The sequence below is a fragment of the Ursus arctos genome, unplaced genomic scaffold, assembly GCF_023065955.2.
Source record: "Ursus arctos isolate Adak ecotype North America unplaced genomic scaffold, UrsArc2.0 scaffold_12, whole genome shotgun sequence".
Taxonomy (NCBI): domain Eukaryota; kingdom Metazoa; phylum Chordata; class Mammalia; order Carnivora; family Ursidae; genus Ursus; species Ursus arctos.
The window spans coordinates 9924060-9945438 of record NW_026622786.1 but is presented as its reverse complement, the minus strand read 5'-3'; the positions used below and the strand labels follow the sequence as shown (position 1 = coordinate 9945438).

Sequence of the window (21379 nt, the reverse complement as noted above, 5' to 3'; positions counted from 1 at the left end):
CAAATAAAAGCAACCCTCTTGCAGTCTGGGCCTGCAGGTCAGAGGGTCCTGGGGCCCTGGCTTTGGTGCTGCACCCTTTGTTTGCAAATGTAACTGCTCCCAGGACAGGAGGTAGAGGAGCATCCCTGACCTCCTCTTCCCTCCCTACACGGTGGCAGAGCTGAGCTCCTGCGGGCGACTGCAGCTTTAAGCTAAGTGCACACGAATGTGGAAGTACAGGCAGGGCTGAAGCCCAGCCCTGCTGCCCAGATGCCCGCACACTGGCAATGCGGGGGAGGGGGTACTGAAAGTGCAGACCCACCCCTTGGGATGGAGGCTCTGATTCTCCACCAGTCCCCCTGCCTTCTGGCTGAGCTATGCTGCTCCGGGGTTGGCTCTGACCGCCCCCTCCGTGTTCTTCTTAACACGGTCTCCCCTGTAGACGTGGAAGCGGAGGAATATGGTGAGCTTCATTTCTCATTCCATGCCTACTGCCTGAGCCCCGGAGCAGGGAGGAGGGGGCACCCCCCCCCCCCCCCCAGCCATGGCCTTCCTTCCCCTCAGCGGCAGCTGGGCACGGCAGTGAGGCGCAAGGGGCTGGTGAGTTCTAGCCACAGGTCTGCCAGCAACCGTGACTGGCTGTGTCATCTTGGACAGGTTGCTCTTCCTTTCTGGGCCTTGATCTCTTCATCTAGAAAATGATTTCTAAGAAGGCTTGGGAGTGGAGCAGCACATATGTCAGGGCTGGCTTTGTCACTTACTAGCTGTGACCTTGGCTAAGTTACTTAACCTCTCTGAGCCTCAGTTTCCTCATCTGTAAGAATGGGATAATAATGTGTGTCTCGCAGAGTTATCAAAAAGACTCAGTAAGGTAACAGCTGCAAAGCCCCTGACACAGGGGCTAGCCCACAACTACTGTTCAGTACAGGGCTGCTAGCTAAAAACCCCTCCTGGCTGGAACATTCTGCAGCTCTCAATCCACAGGGTTTGGCTGGGCATCACCCAAGGACATTCCAAGGACTTCTTGACAATGACGGCATCTCTGGGCCACCCCCCTCCCCCCACAGCTGCAGCTCGCTTCCACCGTCTGTGAAAGCTTCCCCTCTCCCTCTCCAAAAAGGCATCGCAGCTGCCCCAGTGTAAACCCCTCTGACGGGGATCCAGCTGGTAAACAGCTGGGACAGCTCGAGGACTAGCGGAACGCAGCTCTAAGGCCAGTCCAGGGGTGCAGCCCGGGAGGGGGCAGTGTTTGCGCCTCCAAGCAAGCTGGCCTCATCTACACGGTGACAGACTTTACCACAGACCCAACAAGGAAAGACGTGGGGCTCATGGACTGGAATTCATGGAGAACCTTTTCTCCCAAACCAAATCTTACCCGGAACCCCATCTTGGCTTCACGAGTGGAAACTGGAAACTGAACAAATGAAGGGTGGGAACCAAATCAGCAGATCAAAGTGGTATGCGAATTTAATGGATCCATCCTGGTTGACAGCATTCATGACTACACTGAGAGTCACTGAGAAGACAGCTCATTAGTTATTTTCAGTCTGTGAAAATTTGGTGTATAACATTTTGACTATGTGTACTCTGTCTATGACAACTTAAAATATCTATATGGTGACATTCTGAATCAAACGTTTGCACGACTCTGGAAACACAGAACTCTGAAAACAATTTCACTACATTCATAACATTTAGGCCTCTTTGTATCTCAGTGTTCTGTGACACAAAAGCCACAACTGCTCATCACCCGCCACCAGGAAGGCTACTAGAAGCAGGTCAGGAAGAGCCGGCTTCTTCAAGGCGCTGTCTCCCCACCTTGGATCCACACTGGAATCCACTGGGGAGCTTTACAACATAGCAGGGTCTGGACCCCCCTGGTGTAACGGGTCTGGGGTGCAGCCTGGGCATTAGCATTTCTAAAAAATTCAAATGCATGGCAGGGTCATCAGCGGCTGCTTTCACGGGTCTCTACATACTGGCAACCAGGCGTCCAAATTAGAGAGCATCTCCTAACATAAAGTTCTCAGTAGCTTTAAGCTCTTTCCTTCTGCAAAGACTCCACATGAATCTGGGTCAAGAAAGTTTCATTCTTCTCTAGCGAATGGGCGTAGCGGAGGCCTGTCAGACCCTGGCTATTGTGAGACGACCGGAGCTTTGCCAGCCTGCATTCTCCTCCAGACCTTACCAAACGCTTGATGTCGGGTCACACACATCACCCCCTGAAAAGGAAACGGCATTAAGTGGCCTCAAGGAGCCAGGGCATCAGGGTCAAAACAACTTGTTCAAGTCAGAAGCAGGTTATAAACAGCCCTGTCAAATAAATAAACACCGGACTGGACTCGAACCACACACATTCAGCCGCGCCTGTTCATTCGGTATCTCCTTCATTTCCTTCCTGCCCCACAAAGGGCCTTTGACGCCTGAAAGTAATGCCATTCTTAGGGAGTGGACTCTAACACAGAAGTAAAAATTACCTTTTTCTTCTCAGTTTAATTCCCTTTCTATACCCCCCCCCTGCACAATCCTATTCCTGGCACTGCCCCTCACGTTCCGAGACAGCGCTGTGTCTTCAAAGAGACCCAGGTCCCTTACCCGGCCAAGGCATCCCCTGGCCTCACAGCCCCTTCCATCTCCCCTCTCAGTCTACAACAGAAGACTCCTCCCAGGCAGGGATTCCTTTTTTTTTATTATTATTATTCTTACATTTTTTCAGTTTAGACATTTCTATACTTTTTAAATTACTTTGCAACAAGCAAATATCACTTCTGTAATTTAAAAAAACAAATATACACAGGATCCTATATAACTGTATAAAAAAGGACTGGACACAAAAGGCAGAAAAAGAGTGGAAGACAAAACTAAGAGCAAAGAGCAACAAATACAAAATAGTAATGCGTATGGTAGGTACTAATCCAGCTGTATCAGTAATCACTCTGAATGTCGATCAGTGGTCTAAATGCACCGACTGAAAGACAGATTGTTCGAGTGGATCAAAACGCAAGACCCAACTATATATCTACAAGAAATCCACTCTAAATATAAAGACGCATATAGATTCATGGTAAATGGATGGAGAAAAACACACAATGTAAACACTAATCAAAAGAAAGCAGGAGTAGTTCTGTTAATCTCAGACAAAGCGGATTTCAAAATAAAGAACGTTATCACTGATGATGAAAGACATTACACAATTGCCCACAAAGACATAACAATTCTTAACGTGTATGCACATAACAACAGAGCACCATACTAGATGAAGCAAAACTGTAAGAACTGCAAGGAGAAATAGATGAGTCCACTATCAGAGCTGCTGACTTCAATCCCCCACTATCAGAAATGGACTGCTCCATCAAGCCGAAAATCAGTAAGGACACAGTTGAACTCAGCAACACCATCAATCAACTGAACGTAATGGACATCTGTTGACCACTTCATCCAACAGCAGCAGAGTAAACATTCTTCTCGAGCTCACATGGAACATTCACCAAAACAGACCACATTCTGGGCCATAACACACACCTTAGCAAATTCAGAAGACTAGAAATTAAACAGTGTCTGCTCACAGACCATAATGGAATTAAACTAGAAATCAATAACAGAAAAATTACTGGGAAATCCCCCAAACACATGGGTATTAAACAACACACTTCTAAAGAACACCTGGATCACAGCAGAAATCTCAAGAGATACTTAAAAATATTCTGAATTAAATGAAAATGAAAGCACAACTTACCAAATGTGTGATATGCAGGCAAAACAGTGCTTAGAGGGAAATTTATATCACTGAATGCATGTATTAGAAAAAAAGAAAGATCTCAAATCAGTAATCTAAGTTTCCACCTTAGGAAAATAGAAAAGGAAAAGCAAATTAAGTCCAAAGTAAACAGAAGAAATCACAAGAATCGGAGCAGAAATCAATGAAATTGAAAATAGGAAGTCAATAGAGAAAATCAACAAAATCAAAAGCTATTCTTTGAATAGATCAATAGAATCAATAAGACCCTAGCCAGAATGACTAAGAAAAAAGGGAAAGGACACAAATTATCTAATACCAAAAATGAAAGAGAAGACATCACGACTGGGCCCATGAATATTAAGTGGATAATAAAGGAATACTGTGAACAACTCTGTGCCTACAAACTTGATAACCTTTTGAAATGGATCAATTATTTGAAAGACACAATCTGTGAAAACTCACAGAAGAAAGAGAATTTCAATAGACCTATACTTATAAAAGAAATTGATTCAATAATTAATAACCTTCCAAAGCAGAAATCACCAGGCCCAGATGAGTATATTCTATTGAATATTACAGGAAAAAAGTATACCAACTCTTTATAATCTCTTTCAGAAAAAAGATGCAGATGGAACACTTAATTCATTCTCTGAGACCAGCACTACCCTAATACTCAAACTAGACAAAGACATTATAAGAAAAACACAGACCAATATATCTTAGGAGCATAGATGCAAAAATCCTCAACAAAGTATTAGCAAATCAAACGCAACAATTTACAGAAAGAATTATACACCAAGTTTATGTAGGATTTATCCCAGGTATGCAAGGCCAGTTCAATATATAAAAATCAATTAATGTAATATATCACATCAATAGGCTGAAAAAGAAAAATCACGTGATCATATCAAGAGAAGCAGGAAAAGCATTTGACAAAATCCAACAACTATTCATCATGGGAAAGTCTCAGTAAACTAGGAACAGAGGGGAATTTTTCCAACTTGATAAAGAATATCTACGAAAAACCTAAAGCTAACATCAGACTTAATGGTGAGAAACTCAAAGCTTTCCCACTAAGATCAGGTACAATGCAAGGATCTTCCCTCTTACTGCTCCTTTTTAATATCATACTTGGAAGTCCTTGCTAATGCAATAAGGCAAGAAAAGGAAATAAAGGGTATCAGATAGGGAAGGAAGACATAAAACTGTCCTTGTTCGCAGATGACATGATTGTTTATATTAAAAAACCTAAGAGGATTGACCAAAAAACAAATAAACAAACCCTGAAACAAACTGAATTTGAAATTTTGAAAACACACTACCATTCACATTAGTATTCCCCAGAATGAAAGGTAGAAATGTAACAAAATATACAGAAGATACATATGAGGAAAGCTACAAAACTCTGATGAACAAAATCAAGAACTAAACAAATGGAGAAAAAGTCGATGTTCTTGGATAAAAGGACTCAATATTGTCAAGATATCAGTTCTTCCCAACTTTATCTATAGATTGAATGCAATTCCAGTCAAAAATCGCAGTAAGTTATTTGTATATATCAACAAACTGATTCTAAAGTTTATCAGAGAGGCAAAAGACCCAGAATAGCCAATACTATACTGAAAGAGGAGAACAAAGTTGAAGGGCTGAAGCTACCCAGCTTCAAGACTTACTATAAAGTAATGAAAACAGCATGGCAATGGAGAAAGAATGGTCAAATAGATCAATGGAACAAAACGGAAACCCCAGAAATAGACCCCCATAAATGCAGTTAACCAATCTTTGACAAAGGGGCAAAGGCAATCCAATGGAGCAGAGAGAGTCTCTTCAACAATAATGCTCACATAACTGTACAATCACATGCAAACAAATAAGCAAAACACCCGAATCTAGACAGAGACCTTATTCCCTTCACAAAAACTAACTCAAAATGGATCACAGACCTAAATGTAACATGCAAAACTATAAAACTCCAAGAATATAACATAGGAGGAAGCCTAGATGAGCTTGGGTAGAGTGAAGCCCTTTCAGATATAACACTAAAGGCATGGTCCATGAAAGAAATAATGGATAAGCTAAGCTCGTTAAAATTAAACTTCTGCTCTGTGAAAGACAAAATCAAGAGAATTAGAAGACGAGCCACTGAGTGGGAGAAAGTATTTGCAGAAGACACATCTGATAAACGACTATTACCCAAAATACACAATGAACTTTTAAAACTTAAAAATAAGAAAAAAAAAAAACTCTGATTAAAAAATGGGCCAAAGATCTGAAGAGACACCTCACCAGAGGAGATACCAGATGGCAAGTAAGCATATGAAAGGCTGCTCCACATCACGTCTCCAGGAAAACAACGAAAAGATACCGTTACACGCCTGTAAGAGCGGCCAAACTCTGGAGCACTGGCATGCATGTGGAGCAAGAAGAACTCTCATTCGTTGCGAGTGGGGATGCAAAACAGCATAGCCACTCTGGAAGACAGTTTGGGGGTTTCTAACAAAACTAAGCACACCCTTACCATACGGATCCAGCCAATGTACTCCCCGGTATGACCCAGAGGTGTCGAAAAGTTTTGTTCCTACAAAAACTAGCACATAAATGTTGGTATCGGCTTTCTTTGTAACTGTCAGAAGGTGGAAGCAATCAAGATGGCCTTCAGTGGACAGCACAGAAGAGTATTCTGCCCTAAAAAGAAATGAGCTTTCAAACCATGGAAAGACATGAAAGAACGTTACATACTAGTACGTGAAAGAAGCCAATCAAAAAAGGCTACACATTATATGCTTCCAACCATGGGACGTTCTAGAAAAGGCCAAACTACGGAGACAATAGAAAGATCGGTGGCTGCAGGGGGCAGGGAGATGAATGGGCAGAGCACGGAGGATTTTTAGGGCAGTGAAAATACTCTGTACGATACTGTCATGATGAACCCATTTTAGTGTACACTTATCCCAACCCACAGAGTGTACCACAGGCAGAGTGAACGCTAGGGTAAACTACGGACTTCAGGGGACTACGATGTGTCAACGCAGGTTCACCCTGGGTAACCAATGCACAACTCTGATGAGTGGTGTGGATGACGGATGAGGCTATTTATGAGTGGAGGCAGGGGTATAGGAAATTGCTGTATCTTCCTCTTGATTTTGTTGTAAACCTAAAAAAGTATATAGAGAAAATACGGGGTAATAGGATGGCAAGTGATTTTATTGTCTTCTTTATATTTTACTCCTCCCCACCCTTATCCTCTACAAAGAGTATGTACTAGTTATATAAGTAGGAAAAAAATTTAACCAAAAATAAAAATAATGTATGACTGCTGTATAAAACTTCTTCTGTATTGACTAATACGGAGAATAAAAAAATATGTATTTGGTCTTTGTCCCTGGTTCCTGGCCCAGAGCGTCTAAAACCCTCCGAATTTTCTGAGTGACAGCAATGTCTTTTGTCATTCTAAAGAGCCCCTTTTGCCCCTAAGGAGTTATGCTAATGATTTAAGGCGGGGCTTTGGACAGTTTCAAGAGGGGAGCTGGCCAAGCTCATCAGGTAGAAATTTTAAACCCCACCCCACATACTCCAGGGAGGAGACAGGGGCAAGAGACTGAGTTCAATCACCAAAGGCTAATGATTTAATGAACCATGCCTATGTAATAAAACCCCCATATAAAAACCCTAAATGACAGGGTTAGGAAAACCTCCAGGTCAATGTGCAGGGAGGGTGGCGTGCCTGGAAAGGACTTGGCAGTTACCGTCCATACCTTGCCCTCTGCACTGACTGGAAATGCAGAAATGCTAGAGTATGACTTCCAAGGCTAGGCCATAGAGAGACACCAGGGTTTCTGCCTTGCTCTCTGGGACCACATATACCGCATCAGGACCTCAAGCAGCCCTCTAGGCAGGTCTACCTGAGGCCTCCCGCCAATGACCAGCATGTAACTGGGCCACGCTGAAAGCGGGTCCTCCAGGCCCAGCCAAGATGACTGCACCCTGCTGGGAGCCACAGCGTCAGAGCCACTGGAGGTAAGATGCTTCTTGATTCCTGATGCACAGAAACTGTATGAGATAATGCTGTTATTTTTTGTGTTTTTTGACTTTTTGTATCGTTTTAAGAGTTTTATCAACAACTGCAGTAATAACTGCTTTTGCAGAACACACACAGCTTCTGCAATCAAAATCTTTCTTTTTTCAAAATCTTTTTTTTAAGACATTTTTTTTAAAGAACAATTTTAGGTTTACAATACAACTGAGAAGAATTTACTGTTGTTTTCAGCCTGAAGTTTGGGGACAATTTGTTTTGTACCAATATATGACCAATATCATCACCTGTGAGTCCTAAGATTTAATGAAAAATTGTGTTCCCTGCCCATGCATGTGTTTTCCAGAAAAGGGGTCCATAAATTTTAAAAGATTCTGAAAGCAATTCAAGGCCCAAAAAAGAAGACTATTGCTTTAGACAGCGCCTGATCATTAGGACTGGCCGTGTCCTTTCAGATTTAGTTGTGACAGTCTCCAGTCACATAAACAAACACACGATATCCATCACTTAACTAGTTTTTCAAGATACTGCATGTTCAAGGACACTCTTTTTCCTTTGTTCTAAGTCCTAGATGAAACTGGCTAGGGGTAGTATGATTCAGGAGTCAGTGAGCAGGAGGGGTCACTGTGCCTGTGAAAACTAGCTTCTCATGCATTTTTTTGGAACACGCCTGGGCTCAGGGAACCTATGTCTCTAGGCAAAGGATCCAACTGTTCTGTTCAAGACGCATGACTGAGCACGTCAAAGTGTCAAAGGATCTAGCTCACCGTTCCACGTCTGCTCTTCCAGTTGTGGTCTCTACAATCAGCAAAGCTCCCTCCGCGCCCAGCTGGTACAAATTCTACATGCAACTCCACCACGCTGGCATATTTCTTTATCTGTACAATGGGAATAATGTAATGCACCATATCTCGATCTCACAGGTAACCCCACAGATCAAACAGTATCATGAAAGCCACCCAATGAATGTTTCAAGGTTTCATTTTATTTCTGCCCACATGAGATAATCTAAAACCAGGGGAAAAAATCTCTGTAAGTACAAGAGCATAAAGGGAACACCAATGTTTAACTTATGGCTAAAAATGCAAAACTGTGTAGGTAGTAAAGTTACGTGTAAAAAATACTATCCCTAGAAAAACGACCCCAGAAAACAACGATCCTGGGCTGAATCTTTGAGTGGTGAGAATACGGGTGACTGTCCCCTTCTTTTCTTTTTGTGTTCCCATTATTTCAAGTAGGCAAGTATGTGTTGTTTTAAAATGAAGATAAAGAATGAAAATGATTAGCACTTTAAGGGGGGACAGTACTCTCACTGCTCGGCGTACATCATCTCATTTAATCCTCACACAACGAAAGGAAGTTGAGGTCGTTAGAGTCAATGGAGCCAATTTCTCCAGGACAAAGAACGTGACTAATACTTTTCTTTGTGGCGCATGCTGAATGTGCTGGGGGAACATCAGAGATAAGTGAGGATAAACCACAGACTGGCTTTTCTTGCTGACCTGGTCCTGAAGACTCTCGTGGAGAATCTATATTGCCTCAAGTTTAAAATACCAAACAGACCCTTTGCGGGGTGGAGACTAGGCCAGAGAAAAGCTTTCCAGAACCTAAGTTCCCAAGAGAGAGCAGTCGGGGAGGCGACTCCAGTGACAAGGTCTGTGGATCCCCACTTGTCAGCCAAGGGAGGACAACAGTGGCACGAGCTAAAAGAATCTCTGTGTGATCCCCTTCTGGACCGGGGATGGACAGACCAACACGGAGCTTGGCCCTTGCCAACAAGAGCCAGCACGTGCTGGACCCCGATCAGGTACCAGGCACTGTCCAAGTGCTTTCAATGCTCACAGCAACCCCAGGAGGTGTGTACTCTTAGTGACTTCACTTTACAGACGCAGAACCTGAGGCAAGAGGGGGGAAGCCCGTCAATGCAGCCAGGCTGGAGACACCTGCACCACGCAAAGCACCTTCACAGAGAAGGTCCCGCTAGGGCAGTGTCACTGCCCAGTGGAGGCAGCCTAACCCAGGCGTGTGCACACACACGCAGGAAAAGCACAGAGCTGGGACAGCTGTCTGCTCCGCTTCCCGAGACCACGGGCACAAAGACCTCTATCTCGGTCCTTATTTCTGTCGAAAATGTCCCCTGAAACAGCCTCGGACACCCATGTGATACGTGCGGTGCCACAACCCAGCAGCAGCTCTGAAGGATGCTGCGAATTCCAGAACTTTCTCCCTCCTGGACCTTACACGGCACAGACGGTGCTGTGAGACCTCAGCTGGTTACTTAACGTCTCTGTGCCGCAGCAGCCTCCTTCGTAAAGTGATATCATCTTCACCTTGCTGTTGAAGGATTCCACGAGTTCTTCCTTTAAGACTCTTGGCACGTGGCCCATCGTAAGTGCTCCGTGGGCAAGAAGCCGCCAACTGCAGGAGGAGCTGTGGTAGTGAGTGATACCAGCTCCAGCTGTGAAACCAACTTCTCCCACACGCCATGACAAGGCGTGTTTTCCAAACACAGCTCAACAACAGCTCCCGTCCCGGTGCTCTTCTTCAGTGTGACCATACCATCGGAGGTAGACTTTACTCCCCCTCCCTTGGAACCCGGGCGGGCATGTGACCCTGGGAGCATCAGGGTCAGGTCATAACAGGTGATGCAGCATCCGCGCTGCTACCTGGCACTGTGTGTGACCGTGGAAGAATTCTGAGTGTCCCGAGGCTGCCGTGCTATGAGGAAGCCCAAGGCACATAGAGGGGCCCGGGGAGGGGGGGCCCCCCAGTCCAGAGCCTGACAGAGCTCGCCACCCACAGCCAGCGCCACAGCCAGCCACGTACGTGAACTTCATAGGACTGCTCAGCCACAAGCAGCCTCCCAGCCTTGAATCACCCCTGCTGAGACCCCAGATGCTGGGGAAGAGAGAGGCCATCCCTGCCACGGCCGCCCCAACTCCTGACCCACAGCTTCCGCGAGCATAATAAAATGGTTGTTTTAAGCAACTGAGTTTGGGAGTAATTGGTTACAGGGCAAAGACAACTGGGACATATGCTACACTTTCAACCAACAGTTTCTGAGTACCTGTTACATGAAGGGGACCCGGACAGAAACGGAAAGAGAGATTAATAAGACACAGTTGTATGCTAAGCTGACAATCCCAAAGGAAATGCACGTAAGTGATCGTTATTATATAACAGAAGGTGATGGCAGTGCAAAGTGCAAGGTTGAGATCCCTCAGAAGGAGAAAGGAGGTCCAAACAGGCTTCACGGAAGTAGGCATTTGAACTGGGTCTTGGGGGATGCGTGGGGAAGCACGTGCCACGCGAAAACATGACAGCGTCGTTCCAGGACCAGCGAGAAGTTTGCCAAGGTCTCTGGTCACATGACTGGAGGCTACAGGAGTGCCAGCTGGGAAAGGGCACCGAGAGGCACACGGATAAAGTTAAACCTCTCCTCTGGGACAGGGGAAGCTGAGAAAGAAGCTAGCAGAGAAGTGAGCACACAGATTGGATTTGTGTTTTTGAGTCCTTGTTCTGGAGGCAGGTGGAGGACAGAGCAGAGGGCAAGACCGGAAGCAGGGAGAGTGAATTAATAGTCAAGGGAGACGAGATGAGGGCCTGGCCTGGTTTTAAGTTCAAGGACAAAAATATCACTCATTCCTTCTTTCTTCTTCTTCTTTTTTTTTTTTTTTTTGGTTTAAATCCCCAGTGGTACTTAAAATAGAGCTCGTCTAAAGATGATGATTAGTTAATGTTAAATTATTGATGCCACTTGTAAGGAGGTAGGACTACCTGCTTCAGAACCAGCAAAGAAGATGGCAAACACAATGATTCACTTCACCCCAAACCGACTTTGATCTCCGTGACATGTGTCCTGCTGAGTCATGATGAGGCTGCTTCGCTGTCTGCCTAGGGTAGGACTCCCAGCGAGCAAGCCCCAGGGCTGGGTCCCTGCTTCCCAGCTGCGGCCTCATTTACTCAGTCCTCAATGCTGAAGTTGCCACCTTGGAACGCTGCTAAACTACCACCGCAAAAATACTTTAAACATTCTAATATTTACTTCAAATAGAATATTTAAAACAAATGGTAATGAAAATATTATAAGCCTTCAATCTCTTCTGACTACCAGCTGTCATCCTGCTTCCCCCCTCCCCAACTCCCCAGAGACTGGCACTGCTAGATTTAGGGATATACCCCTCCAGACTTTTCTTAAAAATCCACATACATACAAATATACACACACATAGACACACACACACACACATAAATATATTTATATATTTATATAATCATTGAAAATATACAGCATTGGTCCCCATTTTTTTACATAAACACTTTAGTTCCATACAGATACGTTCCTTGGTTTTGCTCCTCGATGTTTTTGAGATTTAAATATAATCCTAGTTCTTTCCTTTTATACAGCTCTATGGTATCCCCTCCTGGGATTACACCAAATTTTATTTGTTCCCCCACAGATGGATATTTATGTGATTTCTAATAGTTTTGCTATAACCAACATGTCCTTCTCTTTGCACATGCCTCCCACTGGAACAGCACTCCAATGGGTCTTAAGGGATAACTTGCTTCGAGCTTACGCACTTCTCGCTTGCTGCCCTAAGTCCCTTGGTCTGGAGCAGAACTAACCAACTTTCCTTGAGATTTGCAGACCACTGGCCTTGAGGAGTAAAAGACCAGACCTTCCAGGAAGATAAGGTCTGGCTACATGAAAACAGCTGCCCCAGAAGCCAGCAAGTCTGTTCAGAGTCACGTCCACCTCAGACTAACCGCCAGGGAACCTGCTTCTTCCACATGCGAACTCCCTTCCCTTCCCCTTTGAACCCTTCCAGCCTCACCTAGATGGGGAAGATGGTCTTCGGGACGTTAGCCCACCACCTTCCCAGGCTGCTGGCTTCCTGAAGAAAGCAAGCTTTCCTTTCCCACCATCACTTGGCTGTCAGGTATTGGTTTTCGAGCAGCAAGCAGCTGAACCTGAATTTGGGACCCGCTCTCTGTCTGGGCATGCTACGTCTTTGGCCTCTGCTCACCCGAATTTGCACAATCCCCTAGCTTCTCTCTCCTTAACCATTTAAACCACAGGGGAGACCTGAGCGCTTCTAGGATGTCCATGGCTCTTTCACCCATAACGTGCTTGGTACTGGGACCAGCCCTCAAGACCTTATCTCCCTGCTCTTCTTCCTCAGCTCCTTACCCTCCTGTCACTCACCCCTCACGATGGCTCTGCACTGCCCTCCCAGAAGAGGCGGGGCTAACACCCCAGAGTCCCCCCCCCCACCTTCTCATACTCACCTAGGGCCCCCTCACCCCCATCCTAAAAACGGCACAGCATGGAAGCATCTGGAAAGGCAGATGGAGGAGCCCTGCCGCCTGCCCTGACCCAACTGTGCCCATGGCTAAGGTAACCTACCCTGTTCCCAACTCCAACAGGACTGAAGGCAGCATATCCAGTGGAAAATGCTTATCATTGAATATGGGTACCAGTATTTGCCTTCTATTTTCTCGAGGAGAAAAAATTAAAAGACGGAATCAGATTACTTGCCTGTAAATGCTCTCCCTGTAATTACCCTGGATCTACTGACCACTGTTTCCTTCCATCCGGTTTCAAAGATAACAGAAATGGACTGAATGTCAGGCAGATTGTTTTTAATAAGAGGGCAACCTCATGGCACAGCTCCCCTGCCAAGTCTGGTGGCCTAGGAGCCACAAGCTTCACATGAGTTCCAGTAAAAGGACCGTCGCTCAGAACCAGCAAAGGCCTGCTCCTCCTCACCAGCTGGCATCTCGTAACTGTTGCTGCTGACACTCTAGAAGGGGGCATTTCTGGACCCGGAATGCCCCAGTTTCACCAAGTTCTCAGACTGGTTTAGAGGCACCTGCTGGATCTCCAAACAGCCTCTTTACTGGCCATCACCACCATCCCCCATGAGGAGTAAGATAACACCTCCTTGGTTACCCCATCACACCCTGTCCCCTGGTTCTTCCTCCTAGAAGCTGGCAGGTTTCCTGTCTATGTCTCCCTTGATGTTCTCGTGGCCCCAGGAAGAGGATGCTAAGCCCAGGTCCTTCCTGAAAAATGCCAGATGGGCTCCTACGGGTGGCATTAGGATGTAAGCTTGCTGGGGCAACGAGGAACGCAGAAGACCTCGAGAGCCTTGTCCAGTGCATCAGGAATAAGGCCAAGATCTGGGTGTGAACTGGAGGCCACGGCCTCAAGAAGATCATGAGAGGTCTGCCGTGGCCCTGGACACAATGTCCCAGCCCCTCCTCGTTCTGTCTTCCAATGCCAAGGCCACAGACACACATAAGAAATGGAGGCTGCCCAGCTGCCAAGGGATGCATGGGTTTTGAATGGGTGGTCTTCAGACGGGCCTCAGAGCAGTTTCCTACGCCTGGTGAAGCCCCTCCAGCTCCCCCTCAGAGAGCACTCCTGTACAAACCACTAATGCTCTTTTCCCAGCTCCGCCCAAGACCACAGCCTTTTCCCCGTGCTCTCAGTGCTTGGGCTTGTCAGACACTTCAGTAAATGTTACCGATGGATGAGTCAATGAGCCAATGAGTCCAGCAGGCTCCAAGGGCCCACTTCTCCAAAGTTAGGAAAAGCCCAGAACACTCGCCTTCAGTTCCAGAGGTACTCGGGCATCTTCCTCTGGACACCAGGCTAGTTTTGCAGGACAGCAAGGGAAGCAGATGGGCTGGCAGCAGAGATGACCATACTCCTGACCATGACCATTCCCATACACATGTGGACCATCCTCTTGGATGTTAGCTGGATAATCACAAGAATTTGAGCTCAGGGGCCCATTCAACTAGCTCAAGTGTGTATGTGTGTGGGGTGAAGAAGGTATGACAAGCAACACCGCGGAAATTCAAAGCAACCCAAGAGTATGGGTCATAGACCTTGGAAGGTCCAGAACTGGAAACCCACGTGACCTAGAGAGTACTTCCTTAGAACAGCTCCACTCCTCTCTTCAAGGATGTGCCTCCTTGACTTGGGCCAAAGCTTCCGTGCTCCAGCAATTCAGCTCACGTATGCCTACCACTACCTACGCATCACCTGCAACTCCCTACTATGGCTCTCGGTACAAATTCCCCACATAGTAAGCTCAAAGGCTCAGGTGTAGATTTAGGGGGTCATTTATGATACACACTTTACCCCACCCAGGTCCAGCCAGCCTTGACCAGGTGGGCTTCTATTCCACTATCTGGCATACAACCACTGCCCCCTTGGTCCCTGCTGCAGACAAGGCGGCAACGACCATGGGGGAGGGGGTCACCCCCTGCTTCAAGTGTGAGTGGCCAGGCACCCTGAAATATGTCTAGCACACTAATAAAGAATCAACATCCACAATCAACTAAAAATTAATAGTCAAGTGCATGGACACCGCCCCTGGGGATTTTCCCAAGCCCCTGTCACCTCTATCATAGTAATTCGTGGTCATTCCTTCTCTCTCAGCTTTGACTTTCATCGTTGGTGGTTCGGTCTCCTACACTGCGCCCTCCTCTGTGGGCATCCCTGGGGTTGCGTAGTTTTCCAATTTAATTCAAGGAACACACTTTGAGCATGACTGTCACCACGGAGTGAGCACCGGGTCCCCTGCTTGCCCTTCCTGGGGGCGGGGGGCAGAAACACATAAAACACAATTCTGGAGGGGGAGAGTCATTCTGCAACAGCCCAGGGACAAGAACTGGGGAGTTTGGAACACGGCCTGGGAGGTGTGCGGGGCTGCGCTGGGGGCCTTCCAAAGGGTGCGGCACGAGGAGCAGCACACGGCGGTGGGGATGGGGGTTCGCAGAAGCAGGGAGAGGTCCACCCAGCAAGGCTCTATGACAGAAATGACAGCCTTTCTCCAGGTGGCAAAATATTGCACAGCCATCAAAAATCACAGAGCTAAATATGATGAACACCTAAAAATGCTGAAAGCATCTTACTAAGTTGAAGGAGGGAAAAGCTCTAAAAGGTTTGCAAGCGTTTTTGTAAAGAACCCCTCACCCCACTACATATGTGTAGGGAAAGTACTGGGCTAACATGCAGGAAAATGTTAAAGGACAGTAGGGTCACAAGTGACTGGTTTTCCTTGCGTGTCGTGTTTCCTAAGCATTCTGCACTCTGCATGGATTACTCCTGGAATAAGGACAAGTGGTCACAAAGCATTTCTCAGACCACCTTCCCCCGCACCCCCCGGAAAAAGAGTCAAGAGGCGTGGATGTTTTTGTGCAGATGAGTCCGAGTTTGTGTGAGTGGGGGAAGCGGGGGGGGGAGGGGGGTGGGGGAAGGGAAGGTCTGAGAGAGACTAGCTGGCAAAATCGGCCACAGCCAGGCTGGCCAGGGGACCTGGCAGGTGTGACATGTCACCTGGTTAATCAGTTGCCCTCTATTTGAGCTTGGTACTTGCTCAAGGGCCTGGTTGAACAGGTTCGACCTCATCTCCTTTTTTTTTCCCCCCCAAGCTATTTAGTCACTTTGCTAAAACTCCTTATTTTCCGAGTTATTAAACTTTCAATTCCATGTTGATCCGTTCCGAGTCCTCGTACGCATCTCTTCTCTTGTTTCTTCCCGCTGGTTACCCCCGTGCAGCACGAAAGGAGACCATGTGCCCTGGTGACAGCCGTCCTTCCAGGGTACAGAGAAGGCCCCTGAGTGACAGCCGGCTGGGGGAGTCCTGAGAAGGCGCAAGTTCAGCCATTACCATGCAGGCTGCCCCTGACTCACCCAGGGCCAAGGACGCGCCACGTGCCCCACGGCTGTCTGTAACTCCCTACTGAGAGTGAGGCTGGCCGCACCAGCAAGGGCCCTGGAGAAGCCTCGAGGAACAGAGATTTCAGGGCTGGGATTGTGAACATTTGCTGAATGGTCCCACAAGGCAGGAAGGGTTCAAATGCCTCTGCCCACCCCCCCGCAACCCCTACCACGGCAAACCTGGCCCAGAGGCTGAAGGCGCTCCCCAGACACACCCTCCTGATGAGAGGCGACAGGAGAAGCCCTCTGGGAAAGGAGACAGAAGCCACCAGGCAGTCACGAGACGCCGAACCCTGAAACTGACGTTTCCCCTCAGCGGTCATCTGGAAGGGGCCATAAGGACTGAGTACCTGCGAGATCCCTGGCGTTGGCCAAATCTGCGCCAAGTGTGCTCTCCTCTGAACTTCACAGCCGCCTTGTAAGGGAAGTATGCTGTCCCCATGGCACGGATGGATGGCGCGAGCGAACGGAGGCTCAGAGAAACAGCGCCACGGCGGACACGGAGCCAGTACCACACTCTCCTTCCCCACCCCTTCCACAAACGCGGATGGCGCCTCTCCTTCGCCGGGCCCCGTGGTAGGCTGAACAGCTACAAGACCCACATCCTCGCCGTAACAAAGGCCGAAGTGCCAGCAGCGCGGTGAAGGACACGTGGGGGGCACGGGGCAAGCGGTCCCTGCTAACTGTGTGGAGTCGGGGGCGCTCCAGAGAACAGAGCTTCCTGGCGCCAGCTTTAATTAGGATGAGCGGACATTCCTGCTTGGTGAGGCTGGAAGGACATGACCAGGCCCTCAGCACAGAGCAGACCGCGTCCACACCCAGAGCTACGGCGGGGAGCTGGAGGGCCCCCGGTGCGGGCCCACAGAGGCGTCAGATGGAGACGAAGCGGTAGCAGATCCTGGTGGGGCTCAGTCTCCATGATCCGAGGGCAGTGAAGAGCCACTGAGGGGTGTAAGTAAGAGAATGTATATTCCGAATCACGTCCTGGGAAGATGGTCCTGGCGGGAATGATGGGAAAGGGGTCCTAGCAGAAGATCCTTGCAGTGATCCAGAAGAGCGCCGCTGAGGGCCCAACTAGAGCAGGTCCCAGGAGGTGGATGGAGGCAGTCTGGAAGAAGAGATGCTAAGGAAATGTGGTCACGAGCCCAGGGGCGCCTGGGTGGCACAGTCGTTAAGCGTCTGCCTTCGGCTCAGGGTGTGATCCTAGGGTCCTGGGATCGAGCCCCACACCAGGCTTCTCCGCTAAGAGCCTGCTTCTTCCTCTCCCACTCCCCCTGCCTGTGTTCCCTCTCTCGCTGGCTGTCTCTCTCTGTCAAATAAATAAATAAAATCTTTAAAAAAAAAAAAAAAGAGCCCAAAGGAGTGTCTAGGGAGCTGTCCAGAGCAACTCCCAGATCTGGGTGATGGGGTGAGTGTGCAGAACAAAGACAGAGGGGGCAGGTTTGGGGGAAGTTGATGAGGTCATCTTCGGACTGAGAGCCCATTCCCCTGGGCCCATCCAATTCTCCAGACCACCTGCCACTTGCAGCTAGAAATCACCTCCTCCAACAATTCTCCGCAGGACCGAGGGAGCAGAGAACAGTCACACAGCTGATGGATGGCAAACGCTCAGACAGGACGCGCCTCAAAGGCCAAAATAAGCCATCGATCAATTTGAGAAAGTTGCCAGAAGACCGTTAATTCAAGACTGCTCCCAAATACCTGGCATTCAGTCCTCCTCAAAACCTCCGTCAGCTGCAGACCCCACAGCTCCCAAATGGGCATCGTTACCACAAAGGTCCAGACAGAGCCGAAGTCACCAAGGGCAGAGCCTGTGTTCCTGGAAGGCAGTCAAGGATTCCAGACTCGCACAACTCAATCAATGAAGGCTTGATTGAGAAAAGAGAGGAGACACAACCGATGTTCAAAATAGAAAATGATCCCATTAATGAGAGCCCTGATGATATGGTTGTGAAGGTTATCGCTTTGCTAGGGCTGCACATTTAAAATAGTTACGTGGTAATCAAAACCAGAAAACGCTGACCATCCCCAAAGGTCTCCAATGCACCTAGTGCTGATAAGTGGAGCTATCAGTTGCCTTTTGTGTCTATGGCCAGATGAGCTATGGATCTGTGTGTGGCGGGGGGCGGGGGGCTGCCAGCATCCCTCGGCATAGCAGACTGCCATCGAGAGGCGACATCCTCGCCAGGATTTAGAGAGCATCTCAGAAACCACTTTCAAGATAACTGTGGAGCAACTAAGCACGCAACACACTGAATGAGGGGCTCTGAGAGGCAGAAAAAAAAGCAAACCTGGAAGGAACAAATGGGGACGTGGAAGCTGAAGGATTCGTTTTTAATCCTGCCCAGCAATCCTTTTTCAGCCATATATTTCTGTCTCCCCAAACTCACGAGGATCGTAAAGGAAATCCATGCTCTAAGAGGGAAGAGAAAGATTGTACTCATTAACTTGGAGCTCCCCTTGTCTGGCAGGATTAACTTACCATACCTGTGGAGCCAAGAACAGGACCCAGTGCATGGCGTGCTTTTCAGGGGCAAAGGAACTGCTGTTTAAAACCTTTTTATGGGGGCTCCTGGCCGGCGCAGTTGGTTAAGTGTCCAACTCTTGGTTTCGGCTCGGGTCATGAGCTCAGGGTCAGGAGATCGAGCCCCAGCGCCATGTGTGTTGGGCTCTGCCCTCAACACCGAGTCTGCTTAGATTCTCTCTCCCTCTCCCTCTGCCCCTCCCCCTTCTTGCATGCACGTGCTAAATAAAATATTTTTTTTTTAATCCCCAAAAACCTTTTTTATGCAACCTCCAGCCAAACCCAGAAAAGTAAAGGGCTGCAGCCAGGCACAGGTGAGAGGTAACAGATATAAAGGGTTTCCGAAAAAGTTTTAAATCCCCATCCGTGGGGATGGTGACATTAGTATGTTTACAGAACATCTGATTTACTCGCTAAGGCAAAATTCCAGAAGGATGAGACACGGGGACCTGCGTGGAGAGTTTCTTCACTGCAGCTTTCCCTGACAGGCTCATTGTAAAGTAATGAATTTTGTGGACACTCAGAGAGAAAAAAATAGCTTCAGATGCTACGGATCGATGCTGCGCACTGCAGAGACACAGCCTTTGGTGTTGACGAGCTGTGTTCTGGTACGCAGAGTTCAGCTGCAGTCTGTCCCTCTGAAGGCCAGCTAAGAAGTCCCCCCAGGCCTGGGCACTGCGCCAAGGTCCCACGCTCAAACCATGTGGAATCTCCTGGGTTCAAGCATTCCTGTCCGGGGCTGGATCAGGTACGTCCCACCACCTGCCCCAGGGACTCGGGGGTCTCTGCGGGTAGCACCCATCCCAGGAAGTAAAGCAGAGCCGGTTTTGTGGGAGCTTAGTGTTTTTTTTGGCACAGGGAGGACTTTAGACAATCTCTCAGTTTCCTCTCTAGGGCTGAATTCCCTACGTGGGAAAAAAAAATTTAAACCAAAACAAACAAAAAAGGGAAAACACCTAGACAATCCTTAAAAGTCCCTTTTCAGCTCCAAGTTTGTGTGATTCTGTGATACCAAAATTCAACGCCCCTGGGCAACCCCAACTGTATATATTTCCCTCTGCCAGGGAAATGTACGTGTAACTGATAGAACAAAAAGATAGCAGAAATCATGATCTTGGGAGTAAAAGAACACTTAGAAACCACACGAAGCAGAAATGAAGAACGAACGTGGAATGAATCTGACTTGAATTAGAAGCAACATCTGAAATGACAGGTTCAGAAAAGCCTGAACAGAGCCCCAGGCTGAGGTTGACCCGAGTTCATAGGCCTGGCCTTCTGGTGAAGGTGGGTGGGTCGGTCTGGAGGGGAGGTACCGGCTGGGGAAGAGCCTCAGCGACAGACCAGAGAGCAGGAGCCCGCAGTCAGCATCACTGAGACCCAGGGAGGGGAGAATACTCCGTGCACTGCAACAGCGGTGGTCTCTGGGGGGACGGGGTGAGGAGCAGACTTAATTTTCACTGTCTACATCCTTTTGTATCTTTTTAAATTAGACACGTGCATCTATTCACTTATTCAAAAGTAAATGAATAAAAATGCATGCTATGCCAAAGTAAAATCTGGAGACAATAAAAAAGACTAAGATTACTTAAAATTTCTCCTAATTAAGTGTCGTTTAGAAATCTAAGGGGAAGGTGGGGGGAGGGCTCAAGATAGTGAAGAAAACAACTCATCAAGAGCCCCATGCTTCTGGCCAAATGCACCTCCCCCTGGTCCTCCTTCCTGACCAGCCCCTACAGCCAGCTTCGGGCCCAGAACAGCTCTGATGTCCCTCCTCCATCGCCTCAATCATCTGCTGCCTCCTGTCCCGCGTGCCCAGTATGGTGGGCTGCCCACCAGACCACAGGGGGTGCCCCCCACCCTCAGCCTCGAAGGGCCCTATTGGGGAGTTCAACTGCTCTTGCCATTTCCCTACTTGAGCGAGTGTTTCTCAAAGTTGGCCATGAAGCCACCTTCCATCTGCTCACCTGATTCTGACATGGCCCCCATGGAGAGATGAGATCTTGGTCCTCCCCTCGAATCTGGGTGGGCTAATGACTATGGCAGTAGTGACACAAGTAACTTCAAGGCTAGGTCATGAAAGGCTTCCGCCTGGCTCGCCCAGGACACTCGCTCAGAGCCCTGGGAGCCATGGAAGCAGCCTGAGTGCCCCGAACCCGCCATACTCTGAGGAAGCCACACCAGCCCCCAGGGGTGACCGCAGGAAGAGAGAGGTGCTGGCTCCCCACTGCTCCACCTCCTGGAGTCCCAGCCAACAGCTGCACGAAAGACATCAAGCCAGAATCACGGGCCAAACCCTTCCTGAAATCCTGGCCTACAGGATTCCTGAGAGAAAATAAAGGGATTATTCTCATAAGCCACTAAGAT

The 21379-nt window shown here is 48.1% G+C and overlaps 1 protein-coding gene across 3 annotated transcripts in view; it reads right to left on the bottom strand.

Moving 5' to 3' along the window:
• IGSF3 (immunoglobulin superfamily member 3) overlaps window positions 1-21379 on the bottom strand; it is a 92645-nt gene that overhangs the window by 41050 nt on the left and 30216 nt on the right. The gene's annotated exons all lie outside the window — the stretch shown is intronic.